The sequence below is a fragment of the Denticeps clupeoides genome, chromosome 10, assembly GCF_900700375.1.
Source record: "Denticeps clupeoides chromosome 10, fDenClu1.1, whole genome shotgun sequence".
NCBI lineage: Eukaryota > Metazoa > Chordata > Actinopteri > Clupeiformes > Denticipitidae > Denticeps > Denticeps clupeoides.
Window position 1 is genome coordinate 17645950 of NC_041716.1, and position 17673 is coordinate 17663622.

At 42.8% G+C, this 17673-nt stretch overlaps 1 long non-coding RNA gene and 4 other non-coding genes across 5 annotated transcripts; all 5 read right to left on the reverse strand.

The window, feature by feature from the left end:
• Positions 1-2185: 2185 nt before the first annotated feature.
• On the reverse strand, positions 2186-6912 carry LOC114798348 (uncharacterized). Its single transcript, XR_003751053.1, has 3 exons — positions 6814-6912; positions 3108-3234; positions 2186-2847 (listed from the first exon to the last, which is right to left on the reverse strand). It is a non-coding gene; the product is annotated as an uncharacterized LOC114798348 (long non-coding RNA).
• Positions 4269-4432, reverse strand: LOC114798943 (U1 spliceosomal RNA). Its single transcript, XR_003751153.1, has one exon. It is a non-coding gene; the product is annotated as a U1 spliceosomal RNA (small nuclear RNA).
• Positions 5192-5382, reverse strand: LOC114798956 (U2 spliceosomal RNA). The gene has a single exon (XR_003751159.1). It is a non-coding gene; the product is annotated as a U2 spliceosomal RNA (small nuclear RNA).
• A 5126-nt stretch (positions 6913-12038) lies between the features above and the next one.
• On the reverse strand, positions 12039-12202 carry LOC114798944 (U1 spliceosomal RNA). Its single transcript, XR_003751154.1, has one exon. It is a non-coding gene; the product is annotated as a U1 spliceosomal RNA (small nuclear RNA).
• Positions 12203-12957: 755 nt separating this feature from the next.
• Positions 12958-13148, reverse strand: LOC114798957 (U2 spliceosomal RNA). Its single transcript, XR_003751160.1, has one exon. It is a non-coding gene; the product is annotated as a U2 spliceosomal RNA (small nuclear RNA).
• Positions 13149-17673: the final 4525 nt, after the last annotated feature.

The following is a 17673-nucleotide window of genomic DNA, read 5'->3' on the forward strand; positions in this document are numbered from 1 at the left end:
TCGCACAGCTCTAGAAATTACCACATCACGTGTCGTGGAAACATGGATGCAGCTATGAAGCCACCGGGTTTGCTTCAGGGAAAATTTATTTTTAAGATTAATCTAGATTAATTTAGATTCATATAGATTAATCTAGATTACAGTGAGATTACTCTAGATTAAGAAAATTAATCTATGACCACCTCTAATAAAAATACAACCTTTTAAAAGAAGTTATTAAACCACTAGAGCAACTCATATTATAAAACATTATGTTTGTGTCTCTGTGAATGTAAACAACATAAACCCCACCATACCCACAAACCCTCAAAATCATATATGTGCGACATCCCGTCAAAGGGCAAAATAAAAACCAGACCTAAAAGGCAGAGCCATACATGTGCAAAGGTTGAATAATAAGGCAAACCTTCCAATGAAAAAACTCATTAACCACTGAGTGTCTTTGTAATGTTTGATGAAACAGTTTTTTACTCTTCTTCTTTTGAAAAATGTGGAGCCCCCATTTTCTTGCTTTTAGGGGTTGCCATTGGGGTCTCTCCTACAGACTGCACTGTATGCGTTATCCTACTCACGTCTATTGGTTGGTCTTTTGTCAATTTCCCCTTCTGTTATCCACCAAAGCATCAGCATAATAAGGCTTGAAGTTAGGGCAGGTTCTGGCCACATGGTCCTGCCCTCTATAAGATATACACCTGTGTGGCCTTTGTCCAGGCATCTCCTACATTGCATTTTGGTGCAAGACTCTGCAGTATGATCGTGACCATGACATCTTCAACAAAAGGGTGGCTGCTGAGGGTAGAGAAGGTAGCCAAAGCTTCCCTCAATTTTAAAGCTAGCAGGCGGATGGCAAAACCCATCTAAGTCCACTGCATAGGGGCGAAGGTGAGCCTGGAATTTGCGTCTCCCATTATAGTCTATAGTCTCAGCTCATCTCTCACATCTTGATGGGCCAGCTGGAAAATCACATATTGGCTTAGAAAACGACATGTGAATTCTGCTGGTAGGAAAGGATTAAAGATATGGACTGTTATTTTGTGCCTATCTAACTAAAAAAAACGTTTTTATCATTTTTATCTATAATTACTCATGACGGTACGGGTGATTTCTGCAAGGCAGATTTAATGCACTTGAAACCAAGTGGGAAGACAAGTTTTGTTTTTGTGTGCTTTGTTATTGCAATTTCAAATATTGTGGTGTATAGACCAGGTATAAGCTTTAGAACTAAAAGCACAATGCATATGTGATATTCTGTCATTGTGAATTGTTCACGGAATTAAAACAAAAAAAGTAAAAAAAAAGTTAATTAAAAATATTAATTGAACCTTTTTTTTTCTTCAATTCAGTGGACATTAAAAAAATTGAAATATGGAGGAAGCCTGTATTGACTCATAGAGCATATTCTAGTGCAGGGGTCACATAACTGCCGGTGCAGAATCCTGACTTGTGGCTTTTAACATTTTGTTAAGATCTTGCGAGCATTATGGCAAACTAAAGAAAAGGTCCTTTATGTAAATAAGACAACTCTCCATAGAAAAACACAACTGAACATGATGTAGGTGCTTAGGTGCAATCTCATGGTAATTTAGATGGGTCTCAGAAAAGCATGTCTGAAATATGATAGGTATGGCATTAAAGGGTTAAATAGCCCTGTATTTTCTGTGAGACATGTATGCCATCCATGTTTGTTTTCAGTGATCCAGATGTTACTGGTGGACGTGGTTCACATGACTACTGAGCATGTTTCCAGTGGGATGCTGAGTACAGAAGAGAAGACATGATGGCCTCATGGGAAATCAGCATTCAATGGCTCCGCCCATCCAAACGCTGCCAAAAACAAAAAAGATAACTGGGATGGAAGGGATCGGCTTGTAAAGCACAAACCACAGCAACATGGAAGTGTATTTTGATAGTTTGCACCATTACTGGGACTATGCATTAACATAACGACATATCACGATACTTAAGATAAGTTTATCCTTTATTAGTCCCATAAGTAGGAAATGTACATTGTCATGGCAGGAAGTACAACAGCAGCAAAAGACAATACTACCGACACTATGTCAACTGTATAATATAAAAGTTCAGTTTAAATAAGCAAATAAAGAGTCCTAGAATAGCAAAATAAAAAAAGTGAATGTAAGTTTTAAAAAAGTCAGTATATATATATAAAAAAAAAAAAAGGTAGATATACACATATTGCACTTAAGATAAGTGGAGATGTATTGGATATGTGTGTTTGTATGGCAGTGGTTGGCAGGACAGACCTTCTGAATCTCTCTGTCCCACATTGTGGGTGCCACAGCCTGCCACTGAAGGAGCTGCTCAGTCCTGTCCGGGTCTCCTGCATGGGGTGGGAGATGTTGTCCAACAGGGATGATATCTTAACCACCATTCTCCTGTCACTCACCACCTCCACCAGAGCTGGCCCTTCGGATCAGCCTCATCCCGGGGGTGGCAATCAAAAAACTCAACCACTGAGTGAACTCCTACTGTCTTTGTAATGTTTAATGAAACAGTTTTTTACTTTGCTCCTTCTTTTGCTTCAGATGCTACCTCCCCAGCAGACCACACAATAAAAGATGGCTGAGGCCACCACAGGATCATAAAAGGTATTCAAGAGTGGACCCTTCACCCCAAAAGACGTGAGCCTCCGCAGCAGGTACAACCTGCTCTGCCCTTTCCTGTACAGGGCATCAGAGTTGTTAGTCCAGTCCAGTTCCTTGTTCAGATTAACCCCAAGCTACCTGTAGGTCTCCACAGCCTCAATGTCCATACCCTGGATGTTCAGTGGTTGTAGTGGAGGATGTTTGTGCCTGCAGGAGTCTACCTTGGTCTTGTCATGTTGATCTATAGTAAAAAGAAAAAAACGGGACACAAAGTGGACATATTAACATGGAGTAGACATACCGAAATAAATCAGTATGAAAGTTTAACTTCAACATGGACAGAACTCCTGAGAATGAGGTTGTTGTCCATAGTGCATCACCGAGACAGTGATGTGTAAAATGCATTTCACAGTCCGTGTTTGTGTGTGGAGGGGGAATCAGGGGCAGCGAGTCAGTTCAGCAGTCTGATGTGGGAAAAAACTATTTTGCAGTCTGGTGTACCGGGTCCTGATGCTGCGAAAGCGTCTGCCAGATGGGAGGAGCTAGAAGAGTCCATGTGATGGGACACTACAGCAGCACCTTGTGTAAATAACAGAGAGAAGACCAGGGAGGACACAGCAGTGCAGTCCTGAAAAACAGAAAAGCGTCCATCAACACCACGTTTCACAAGATCTCATTATGATCGTGCAGCACCGGTCATCATGCGGCCAAACTTGACTCCATCCAAAACACGGATAGCGGCGTGGTGCGCAACAAATCAGGGTTCCTGTTTGAACAGAAAACATTTTGTCACAATCGATGAGAAATGTCCAACAACGAACACATTTAACCTTTACAGAAAAACGGCAAAGATAAATGCGCTTACGAAGCTCAAACTCAGGGCCATCAGACACCTGAACACTCAGGGAAACACACACACACACTAGCGGGCAGCGGTGGCCTAGCGGTTAAGGAAGCGGCCCCGTAATCAGAAGGTTGCCGGTTCGAATCCAGATCCGCCAAGGTACCACTGAGGTGCCACTGAGCAAAGCACCGTCCCCACACACTGCTCCCCGGGCGCTGGTCATGGCTGCCCACTGCTCACTCAGGGTGATGGGTTAAATGCAGAGGACAAATTTCACTGTGTGCACCATGTGCTGTGCTGCTGTGTATCACATGTGACAATCACTTCACTTTACCTCTGTTATTTGGACAATTTTACATGCATTATTAATTTCACTAGTTTAGTGTTGTCTGTCTCATTGTCTACATGTTTTTGTGAAATGTTTCTCCTGCACTGCCCGTGTCCCGTTTGCACTTCTTGTCAATTTGTTTAAATGTGGCACCACATTTCATGAGTTACGTCGAAGCGTCTGACTACACTTCTCTGAAAAAAGATTTAAGTTCATATTTACATTTACGGCATTTATCAGACGCCCTTATCCAGAGCTACTTACAATCAGTAGTTACAGGGACAGTCCCCCCCCTGGAGCAACTTAGGGTTAAGTGTCTTGCTCATTGACACAATGGTAGTAAGCGAGACTTGAACCCAGGTCTTCCGGCTCATGGGCGAGTGTGTTACCCACTAGGCCACTACCATCCTATTGAGTAACAAAACCAGAAAACTACACATATTTCATCCTCCATGCAATAAAACTGAAAGTTACTTTGGAACCAGCTTGTCAGGGGAGAGCGCGAACGCAGTCCCCCACTACCAGAAATTATGCAGTCGAGATTCCCACATTTGGGGAATTCGCAGGGGTCAGCACAGCCGGAGTGCAATGGCTGAGCCTCGCCCTGGGTGAACCGCCTTCTTGATCACGGTATCTCCCCTGCCAGGTAAGTATGAGTTGTACACGGCCAGAGAGGCGCCGCCATTAACACAAACACATGTCACCACGACGGTGCAGTAATGGCAGAACACGAATCTAGCGCCGGTACACACGGGACCCCGACCAGAAAAAAACGAGCCTCGACACTGCGAGTCCAGCAACATACGAAAAGCAGCATTTAGCACCGAAAACAGCTTTCAAGAAGTGTCATGTGACCCATCCCATAATGCATTCTAAAATACACCACCGCCTTCAGAAAATAATAACCATATATCAGGACACAAAAAAAAACGAGCGATCGTGTTTACACCGAAAAAAGCAATAAACAACAATAAAGCTGCATTTAAAAAAAATTCGTCTACATGTTTTATTTCAAGACTTTTCGTAACAAAGTAGCTTAGCCATGTGCTACTTCCGGTGCAGCGATTTAGAAACGTCCGGAAGAAAAACCGACTATAACTTTTGTTCCGACCTGACATCTGATTAGTTACGATAGCGAACAAGAGACAAATTGTAAAATTCTCTAACATGTCAAACATCGAGGCAGCGAGACACTGATCTAAACTTAGTTTTAGCCTGGACATTAGGAATCTCATCCGACGAATAAAGTGACGTAGTTCGGGTGCTTTGTCCCTGCAGTCAGTACGTCACTATTCAGCGCGCGTGCTCTCTTGACAGTCGACAATCACCACAATAATGATCACGTAATAAGCTGTAATATCGCTCCCGCTACCACAATCAGATTTAATTTTATACCGCATGATTTCCCCGAGTGGGGAGTGCACCGTTCCTGGAGGTACTGCAATACCAGGTCGATGCGTGGAGTGGACGGAGCAAGCCCCTATTCCATCTCCCTGTTCCAAAAATCAATTTAATATATGGTCCCCGGGTAGGGGACGTATCAGATATTAAACTGATAAGAACAGATACTACACTTGATCTTAGCCAAAAGGCCGAGAAGCGATACTCGACGGCGCTCAGCGTCAGGGGAGTCTTTCTCGAACACACACTTCACAGCGACAGGGGTCCCGATTTCAGCGCCATCGTAACAGGAGGAGGAGACACGTCGCACGGGTTCTACTGACACCAACTCGCTCACTTCAAAAAGATGAAAAGAACCAGCGCCTTGCAATCATCTAGTGTTAAAACCACCAACCGAGTACATTTAACATTAAACACGCCCACCGACCAATCACATTACAGACAGGATAAACAGCGAATTATGTCAATGTGATGCCGAACGCTGCTTAGAGGAAGAAACTAAATTAAAACACGAACTCCCCGGAAAATACAACAAAACACACAAGCAGAGCGTCTTTTGTACTTTTAAATATATAAAAGTATCGTTTCTCCACCTACAGGTGGAATCCTGCATTACACATCCGACCAAGTGAGAGACGCTTTGAATAAACATTGAAATGAGACGAACATTTGGTTAACATTCAAAATTGTCCATAAAAATCACTTAACATTCCACAATCAGAAAATGTGTGTGAGTCACTTTAAAAGTTTTACTGACCATTTGAAAACCCCATTTTCAATGTTTGCAGTATTGCTGAAACTTCTTCACACTATTACAGTATCTAGAGCAGCAGCAGAACTTTGTCAATGGTTTTCAATTAACTATTCAAACTCTAGTGTGTATATTATTTTTGTTTGTTGTTGGTCAGGGAACCATGTCCCTGTTTATGCCCCCCCCCAAAAAAAAAGAAATTTCAGAAAACGGGCCATGGTTTAAATATGTACTTTCTCACTTTAATTTCTAATTGTAGATTCTCAGGTTAAAATACAAATAACAAATGACACAGGCGGTTTGTGGAGACACATCACCATCAAAGGTACAGGCCCGGCTGCACAAAACTAGCATCTAGCTTGTAAAACGCTAGAATAAGAATATTTCTTATTCTGTCTGGATCACACAGAAAGACCCAAAACTCGGATGTAAAGATCGCAAATATCATAGCTTACCACTTACAAAACGCGTGTTCATGACTCCCCGCAAAAATGACGCCTAGACTCCGCTTATCAAGTATAAGATTTAATCTGTAAATAATGGTGATAATTTAACGACTAGAACTGAACGGGACTTAAAAAACGTAAAAGAAAAACTTTTACTGCAAAACTAATCTCCAAACATGAAAGTTACTAAAAAAAAAAAGTATAAACCCATCAAATGAAACCATTTAGCGTTTCTCGACATACAGAGTTAATACAGACAGGTAACGTGGAGTTTTAAAAAGTCACCTTCTTAACTTTAAAACCACACAACTTCGCAACTAAACGTTTTCTTGGGCGCCGCCTGCGCTCGTGAGCAGCAGACATGTACACGAGCAGCACGACACAAACTACTCGGGTCAAATATAAATTTTTGTTCATTTAAATTCGGAGGCACTTACCTTGAATCCTGAACTGATGGACCACAGGAAAAGCGCGCGTACAAGGCGTGGGTTGGTGATGTAAGAGATCTGATTGGCTTAGGCCTGCAAGATAGCCCCTCCCCCTGCAGAACGGAGCGCAAACATTTTTTTGACTGATGGTGCCGTCAACACTTGTCGCAAAGTGCTGTTTGTATTCGACGTGCCTCCTATTAGAACGTATGGATTCAGCGATAATGTATTTACATAATTAAAATAAAACGTGAAAGGCGCAACCTGTGAGCAAACATTACAGAACTTTGCATTGAAGCACTTTTTCACATCATGTCTTTTTGCACACTGTGAATCCTTGAAGCTTCACAATCTCATATATGACTTTGAGTCACATTTAATTTTTTAATAAAATATTAAATGAAGGCGAGAGGGCACCACAGATCACGCATGAGAGAATGTGTGTGTTTATACAAACATGGCTGAAGCCTAAGCTTTTTTTTTTTTTTTTTAGATTTTTTTCCCCAATGCACTTAAAAATGGCTGCTGACATCAGATATAGTGTCAAAAGTGCAACTTTATTGCTATGATTGTCCTCAAGAGTTAAAATGCGTAGAATCCCAAAACAAAAAGTAAATGAGGCTCTGTCATTCGACAATTTCAAGCTTTAACCCAGGTTTAAGCAAAAGTGCAACAGCTTCACAGTAGCTTAAATGTTCTGTTCAAGAAATCAGATAATTACAAATTTTGTAACATATAACATAATTAAAAAAAATAAACTCTTCTCAGTATAGTGTGAATATAAAAAATGAAACATGCCTGTGGCAGACATATAGCCTGCTCAAAGAATGAACAAACTTTTATCTATAACAAGAAAACAGGTGCTTTGTGGCTGAGTAAAACTGCATCTCCTCCAGCTCACTGCGGATCTTTTCCCGAGTTGTATTGTACAGGTGAGGCAGCGCTACATCTGCGAAATACTTGCGACTGGGGACAACGTACCTCGCATCTAATACTTTCAGCATGCGATTAAAGCCTCGCTTTTTGACTGAATAAATTGGCAGCATGTCTGTGGCGATATAAAACGTGATCGCGCTCCGTTCTTATCATAAGGCACACAGTTTGTAAAGCTGTCAGGAAGTGTAGTTTGCTTTTTAGCAGGTGTGCTAGAGGAGCCGTTTTCTTCGGGATGTTTATTCCTCAGGTGCTGGAAAAGATTTGTTGTACTGCTGCTTCCAGTATATATTTTGCAGCAAGGCTTCGTCTGTCTTTCATCCGCTGCATCAAAACCAAACCAGTTCCAAATGACGGAATGACCTTTCTTTGGAAGTAGTTCTCTGCTACACGCTGTCATGTTGTTTTGACTGTGTTACGCGGGGCGGGGGGTGGCTCATATCGCGCTGCGGTAACAAACAAGGACGAAATGCGGGAAAGTCCAAAAAAACTATTGTGGCAAAAAAAACTCGAGTTTGCTAAATAAAAATAGTTTTAAACTACAAAATAGATAAATCGATGAAATCGATTTTTTCCCCAGCCCTACTACATACCCAAATCAGAAGCCTTGGATGAACAAGGAGGTGCACGCAACAATGCCTTCAGATCGGGTGATGCACAGGCCTACAGCATTTCCAGGGCAAATCTGAAGAGGGGCATCAAAAAGGCCAAGCACTGCTGCAAACTAAAGCTAGAAGAGTACTTCTCCAACGCTGATCCTCGACACTTGTGGCAGGGCATTCAGGTCATTACAGACTATAAACCCAGCAACTCAACCCCCACAACCACAAATATCCTCTTTTTGAATGAACTTAACGACTTTTATGCTCGCTTTGAAAAGAGACAACAAGCAACCTTTTGTCAGGATCTCCTCCTCGACCGACCACTCGCCCATCACACTCGCCTCCTCAGATGTTTGCACTGCACTGAGCCGGATCAACACGCGCAGGGCTGCTGGACAGACATTTTTAACATGTCCCTCGCCCAAGCAGCTGTTCCAACATGCTTCAAATCCACCTTTACTTTACTTTACTTTATTTAGCAGACGCTTTTATCCAAAGCGACTTACAATAGGAAGACACCAGCAATTCTCGTTCGATTTCTATAGAATATCGAGTTTACAAACTAAGAGCCCTGATAAGGCTTAGACTTGTCATTGAAGAGCATGCTCGGAGATTGTTGGGTGCTAGACTAAGAAAAATTATAATGTATTTATACATTTTGTATTTGTTTGTTCAATGTGTACGCATGTGCTTGTGTAAGTGTTAGATTTGTCTGTAATATTTTTGGAATAAGAGGGTTTTCACCTTCTTCTTAAAAGTGGTGATAGTCTCGGCTAGTCGTGTGGAGGAGGGCAGGTTGTTCCACCAGCCAGGGACAACAACGGAGAACAGACATGATTGGAATCGGAGACCCCGTGAAGAAGGAATTTTTAGTCTCCTTTCGTTTGCCGATCTGAGAGAGCGTGTAGGAGTGTAGCTAGGTAGAGGTGTGTTGATGTAGGAGGGCGCAGTTCCATTTACAGCCCTGTAGGCAGCATCAAGGATTTGAACTCAATGCGAGCAGCTACCGGGAGCCAGTGGAGGGAGGTAAGAAGAGGTGTAACATGGGTGTATTTTGGCTGATTGAAGATGAGACGGGCTGCCATATTTTGGATCATCTGGAGTGGTTTTATGGTGACTGCAGAGGCTCCAGCCAGGAGAGAGTTACAGTAGTCGAGTTTGGAGATGACCATTGCCTGGACGAGGAGCTGCGTAGCCTGTTGTGAGAGAAAAGGCAGAATCTTGCGAATGTTATAGAGAGTGAACCTGCAGGATCTGGAGATCGCAGCAACATGATGGTTCAAACTCAGTTTGTTATCTATCCAAACTCCAAGGCTTTTTGCACCTCTATTGTGCCAGTGCCGAAACACTCTAGCCCAACATGCCTGAATGACTGCCGCCCTGTAGCACTCACACCCATAATCATGAAGTGCTTTGAGCGGTTAGTCCTGGCACATCTGAGGGACTTTCTCCCACCAACTCACACCAGTTTGCTTACCGTAGCAACAGGAGCACAGAGGATGCAGTCTCCATAGCGCTGCACTCTGTACTCACACACCTGGACAAGCAAAACACATATGCACGGATGCTGTTCGTTGATTTCAGCTCAGCATTTAACACTGTCATCCCATCTAAGTTAATCACTAAACTTAGAGCCCTGGACATTAATACCTCACTTTGCACCTGGATTATGGACTTTCTGACCAGCAGACCACAGCATGTAAGATCAGGCCACCACTGCTCCACTACTGTCACGCTCAGCACTGGTGTACCACAGGGCTGTGTGCTGAGCCCCTTCCTCTACTCCCTCTTCACCCATGACTACTGACCTGTGTATGGATCGAACTCAGTTATCAAGTTTGCAGACAACACCACGGTGATAGGAAGGAGGTCCAGCATCTGGCCACTTGGTGCACAGACAATAATCTGCTCCTTAACATCACCAAGACCAAGGAGCTCATTGTGGACTTGCATGATCCCATCCACATCAATGGGATGGCTGTGGAGCCTGTTTCATCCTTCAAGTTCCGGGGGACCCACATCTCAGAAGACCTGTCCTGGATCATTAACACCTCCAGCCTCACCAGTGCCTCTTCTTCTTGAGAACATTAAAGAAAAAACAGCTATCCACTACCATCCTGGTGAACTTCTACCGCTCTACAATAGAGAGCATCCTAACCAGCTGTCTCACAGTGTGCTATGGAAGCTGCACTGCTGCTGAGCGTAAGGCGATGCAGTGGGTGGTGACGTTGAGGTTCCTTTGATCAGAGTACCGTCCCCACACTCTGCTCCCCAGGCACCTTTCATGGCTACCCACTGCTCACAAAGGGTGATGGGTTAAATGCAGAAGACACATTTTTTTGTGCGTTGTGTGTTGTGCTGTGTATCACAATGATACATTTTTTGCTGATAATGGGTCTACACATGCTCAGCCTTTTTCATCTACCAGTCATTTACAACACAACACAAACAATGTCTGCACTGTGTTGATGTATTTTTAATGCATCAAACATTTCTTCTTAGTGTACCTCTTTACTTCCTTATGTCCTAATGCATTTAACAAAGATGCAATCAGCGCTACAGCCACAAAGCAACCTTTAGTTCTTCCAGGGTTACTGACCAGACCAGATTACATTGCACTATTACTACAAAAGGACTTACAGGTGACACCCCCTCCACCCTAGACCATACAGTGATTTTTGCAGACTGAGGTTAACAAAAACATTATAGTGCAATAGTCCATCTCCCCCGAATGTCTGAAGCGAGATGTGTGTGGACTGCAGCATGTACTCTTTATTACAGACTTCCTTTCCCTCAGACACGCCCTACACCCCTACGTGTTGGATCGAACCCAGATGCTGCGATAGTGTCTTCCAAACTGAAGGAGTGAGAAGAGTCCATGTGACGGGACTTTACAGCAGCACCTTGTGTAAATAACAGAGAATCCCCCTCTAGAGAAGACGTATTAACAAATTACACACACATTCTCAGTGTATAATGAAAGATTATTGAGGGTGCAGTAACACATCTTGTTGAGACCAGAGAAACGAGACAGAAGACTGAGGAGGACACAGCAGTGCAGTCCTGAAAAACAGAAAAGTGTCCATCAACACCACGGTTCGCAAGATCTCATTATGATCATCATGTGGCCAAACTTGACTCCATCCAAAACACGGATAGGTGGTAGTGGCCTAGTGGGTAACACACTCGCCTATAAACCAGAAGACCCGGGTTCAAATCCCACTTACTACTATTGTGTCCCTGAGCAAGACGCTTAACCCTGAGTTGCTCCTGGGGGACTGTCCCTGTAACTACTGAGTGTAAGTCACTCTGGATAAGGGCGTCTGATAAATATTGTAAATGTAAATGGACAGTATTCCAAATGGGAATTTAAAAAGTTTCTTAATGAATTTGCCACCAATTCATTTTATCTACCAGCATTTGTGTGTGGCGTTGTGCGCAACAAGTCAAATTTCCATTTTGTCACGATTGATGAAAACGTGCAACAACAAACACATTCAACCTTTACAGGAAAAAGGCAAAGATAAACAAGGAAGCTCAAAACCAGGGCCATCAGACACCTGAACACCCAGGGAAACAAACACACACACACACCATCTGTTAATCCATAATAGTTGAAATTGAATCACAAAACCAGAAACCTACACACATTTCATCCTCCATGCAATAAAACTGAAAGTTACTTTGGAACCAGCTTGTCAGGGGAGAGCGCGAACGCAGTCCCCCACTACCAGAAATTATGCAGTCGAGATTCCCACATTTGGGGAATTCGCAGGGGTCAGCACAGCCGGAGTGCAATGGCTGAGCCTCGCCCTGGGTGAACCGCCTTCTTGATCACGGTATCTCCCCTGCCAGGTAAGTATGAGTTGTACACGGGCAGAGAGGCGCCGCCATTAACACAAACACATGTCACCACGACGGTGCAGTAATGGCAGAACACGAATCTAGCGCCGGTACACACGGGACCCCGACCAGAAAAAAACGAGCCTCGACACTGCGAGTCCAGCAACATACGAAAAGCAGCATTTAGCACCGAAAACAGCTTTCAAGAAGTGTCATGTGACCCATCCCATAATGCATTTTAAATACACCACCGCCTTCAGAAAATAATAACCATATATCAGGACACAATAAAAAACGAGCGATCGTGTTTACACCGAAAAAAGCAATAAACAACAATAAAGCTGCATTAAAAAAAAAAAATTCGTCTACATGTTTTATTTCAAGACTTTTCGTAACAAAGAAGCTTAGCCATGTGCTACTTCCGGTGCAGCGATTTAGAAACGTCCGGAAGAAAAAACGACTATAACTTTTGTTCCGACCTGACATCTGATTAGTTACGATAGCGAACAAGAGACAAATTGTAAAATTCTCTAACATGTCAAACATCGAGGCAGCGAGACACTGATCTAAACTTAGTTTTAGCCTGGACATTAGGAATCTCATCCGACGAATAAAGTGACGTAGTTCGGGTGCTTTGTCCCTGCAGTCAGTACGTCACTATTCAGCGCGCGTGCTCTCATAACAGTCGACAATCACCACAATAATGATCACGTAATAAGCTGTAATATCGCTCCCGCAATCAGATTTACTTTAATACCGCATGATTTCCCCGAGTGGGGAGTGCACCGTTCCTGGAGGTACTGCAATACCAGGTCGATGCGTGGAGTGGACGGAGCAAGCCCCTATTCCATCTCCCTGTTCCAAAAATCAATTTAATATATGGTCCCCGGGTAGGGGACGTATCAGATATTAAACTGATAAGAACAGATACTACACTTGATCTTAGCCAAAAGGCCGAGAAGCGATACTCGACGGCGCTCAGCGTCAGGGGAGTCTTTCTCGAACACACACTTCACAGCGACAGGGGTCCCGATTTCAGCGCCATCGTAACAGGAGGAGGAGACACGTCGCACGGGTTCTACTGACACCAAATCGCTCACTTCAAAAAGATGAAAAGAACCAGCGCCTTGCAATCATCTAGTGTTAAAACCACCAAGCGAGTACATTTAACATTAAACACGCCCACCGACCAATCACATTACAGACAGGATAAACAGCGAATTATGTCAATGTGATGCCGAACGCTGCCTGGAGGAAGAAACTAAATTAAAACACGAACTCCCCGGAAAATACAACAAAACACACAAGCAGAGCGTCTTTTGTACTTTTAAATATATAAAAGTATCGTTTCTCCACCTACAGGTGGAATCCTGCATTACACATCCGACCAAGTGAGAGACGCTTTGAATAAACATTTCAAATGAGACGAACATTTGATTAACATTCAAAATTGTCTATAAGAATCACTTAACATTCCACAATCAGAAAATGTGTGTGCGTCACTTTAAAAGTTATACTGATCATTTGAAAACCCCATTTTCAATGTTTGCAGTATTGCTGAAAACAGTGATTAAAAAGCAACAAAACTGACCTTCTTCACACTATTACAGTATCTAGAGCAGCAGCAGAACTTTGTCAATGGTTTTGAATTAACTATTCAAACTCTAGTGTGTATATTATTTTTGTTTGTTGTTGGTCAGGGAACCATGTCCCTGTTTATGCCCCCCCCAAAAAAAAAGAAATTTCAGAAAACGGGCCATGGTTTAAATATGTACTTTCTCGCTTTTATTTCTAATTGTAGATTATCAGGTTAAAATACAAATAACAAATGACACAGGCGGTTTGTGGAGACACATCACCATCAAAGGTACAGGCCCGGCTGCACAAAACTAGCATCTAGTTTGTAAAACGCTAGAATAAGAATATTTTTTATTCTGTCTGGATCACACAGAATGACCCAAAACGAAACGTGCAACATCCCCTCTGCCGGATCCGGTCTGCACATGCGCAATGGACACTTGACGCAGTAAACTATAGTGTAACCATAAAAACCAACGTGGACCGGGACAGACAAGCGAACACATAATATTTTGTGGAAGGGCCACCAAGCGCCGGTCTGAAGTCGCCCATGAAGCCAAACTAAGGGCGTAATTGTGGGTCTAACATTACAGGTGGGGGAAGGGGGGCAACGCGCAGTCAGCGGGCCCAAACAGGGGGGGGGTCGGTATGTCGAATGTAAAGATCGGCAATATCACAGTTTACCACTTACGACACGCGTTTTCATCATTCCCTGCAAAAATGACGCCTAGACTTCGCTTATCAAGTATAAGATTTAATCTGTAAATAACGGTGATAATTTAACTGCTAGAACTGAACGGGACTTAAAAAAACAATCAAAGAAAAACTTTTACTGCAAAACTAAACCGTCGGGCCTGATCTCCAAACATGAAAGTTACTAAAAAAAAGTATAAACCCATCAAATGAAACCATTTAGCGTTTTGCGACATACAGAGTTAATACAGACAGGTAACGCGCAGTTTTTAAAAGTCAACTTCTTAACTTTAAAAGCACACAACATCGCAACTTCACTTGGGCGCCGACATGTACACGAGCAGCACGACACAAACTACTCGGGTCAAATATCAATTTTTATTCATTTAAATTTGGAGGCACTTACCTTGAATCCTGAACTGATGGACCACAGGAAAAGCGCGCGTACAAGGCGGGGGGTTGGTGATGTAAGAGATCTGATTGGCTTAGGCCTGCACGATAGCCCCTCCCCCTTGCAGAACGGAGCGCGAACATTTTTTTGACTGATGGTGCCGTCAACACTTGTCGCAAAATGCCGTTGTTTGTATTCGACGTGCCTCCTATTAGAACGTATGGATTCAGCGATAAAGTATTTACATAATTAAATTAAAACGTGAAAGGCGCAAAATGTTAGGAAACATGGGGAAATGGTGGCCTAGCGGTTAAGGAAGAGGCCCTGTAATCATAAGGTTGATGGTTCGAATCCCGATGAGCAAAACACTGTCCCCACACACTACTCCCCATTTGCCTGTCATGGCTGCCCACTGCTCACCAAGGGTGATGGGTTAAAGTCAGAGGACAAATAATAAAGAATAAAGTTCACTTTGACTTCGAGTCACATTCATTTTTTTAATAAAATATTAAATGATGGTGAGAGTGGCTGTAATTGCCATGGAACATGTACCTTGGTGGAGGAATAATAGGAAGGCCTGTGGATTTCCAGAAATGCCACAGGCCCAATTCAAGTCTGTGTACAATTTAGTAGTAGTATATGACGACCAATACTGTGACCTCATACCCAGCAAGGACCCTGGGGACGGATCATTTCTCCAGAGGGCACCACGGATAGCGTATAGAACATACACACAGTGCAAATATATATATACACACACACTACAGGCCAAAAGTTTGGACACACCTTTTCATTCAATGTGTTTTCTTTGTTTTCACTGATTCTCACTGAAAGCCTCAGAGGAAGGGGCAGAGGTGGCCTAGTGGTTAAGTAATCAGAAGGTTGCTGGATCTGGCCTCCACAGTCACCGGACCTGAACCCAATCGAGATGGTTTGGGGTGAGCTGGACCGCAGAGTGAAGGCAAAGGGACCAACAAGTGCTAAACACCTCTGGGAACTCCTTCAAGACTGTTGGAAAACCATTTCAGGTGATGACCTGAAACCAAGAGTGTGCAAAGCTGTAACCAGAGTGTGTGTGTGTGTGAGCATCTGCGAGTGTGTGCATATGCAGTGTAGTGTAGAGAACAAGTTCTGACATTCAAACAAATCCTGTTAAATGTTCTGATTTGTATTGTTCTTTATTTTTTTATAAATTATTTATTGCTCTGGCATGTCAGGTGGCACGTTATTTAAAAAAATATATATACTTGGCAGATGTAAAGCATACATGTGTATGTTTTTTGTGTTAGTCCATTTTTATTTTATTTTATTATTATTATAACAGCTCAAGGAGCAACATGAATGCTTTTCTTGTTTTTTTTTTATTTTTATCAGATTCTATGATTAATCGATTATTAAAATAATCGTTAGTTGCAGCCCTAATACACACACACACACTCACTCACACACAAAATGAATACAGATCTGTACTAAAGTGTGCAAAACAAGTTGAATAAGAGATATAGCAGACAGGTATGAATAATGTAATATAACAGTATTTGTATATTTGTGTTAATTAGTGCTATTGCCTAAATCTCTCCTCTCTATCCTCCTCCGGCTCCACAACAATGGGCCCTGTCTGGCGGCTGGAGTTGTTCTTAAATGCTACATGTCTACATGTCGTCCTGGTCCATGGAGATATTGCATGTAAAATGGTGCTAATGTTACAGAAAAAAAAAAAACAATTAGAGGAAAGTGGGACACAATAGAGGGAAAGAGCAGGGAGCGTGGAGCTAGGGGAGAAGAACCGCCAGCATCTTGGGGAAAGGAACCCCTGGAATTAGGTGTGAACTCCCCCTGTATGCGGAACATTAAGCTTCCAAATGGTTGACCTTTGATGTTTTTTTGCTTAGTTCAGAGAAAATCCCTGATACATTAATGCAGTGGTCATCCACAGCCCACAAGATGTTCCTATCTTGCAAGTTGCTATGCTTTAAATAATTACAAAGGGTTTTAATCTATTAATGGGGCAGTGGTGGTCTAGTGGGTAAGGATGCAGACTTGTTTTGAAGGAGGATCCCCTTCCAGCAAGGTGACGCTGAGGTTCCTTTGATCAGAGTACCGTCCCCACACACTGCTCCCCAGGCACCTTTCATGGCTGCCCACTGCTCACAAAGGGTGATGGGTTAAATGCAGAAGACACATTTTGTTGTGCGTCGTGTGTTGTGCTGTGTATCACAATGATACATTTTTGCTGATAATGGGTCTACACATGCTCAGCCTTTTTCATCTACCAGTCATTTACAACACAACACAAACAATGTCTGCACTGTGTTGATGTATTTTTAATGCATCAAACATTTTTTCTTCTTAGTGTACCTCTTTACTTCCTTATGTCCTAATGCATTTAAAAAAAGATAGTTAATGCCTTTATTACACCTCGCACTGCACCTCGTATTCTCCGAGCCTCCAATACTGCTCGCCTGGTCCCTCCATCTCTGAAGGTAAAAGGAAGACATTCATCTAGACTCTTCTCCGTCTTGGCCTCTCGGTGGTGGAATGAACTTCCCCTCGAGGTCAGAACAGCTCAGTCACTGAGTATTTTCAAACGACAGCTCAAGACCTTCCTCTTTAAAAGAATATTTAGATTAAATTGTAACTTTCGTGTTGTACAGAATATACAACAGAGTGAATAAAAAGATGTATTCATAGTTGGGGGTCCTAGTGAACCGGAATTGATCTCTTCATCGATGGTAACTTGAAAGCACGTTGCAAGTCGCTCTGGATAAGGGCGTCTGCCAAATGCCGTAAATGTAAATGTTAATAACCAACTACTGTTCTGTTCTTCCT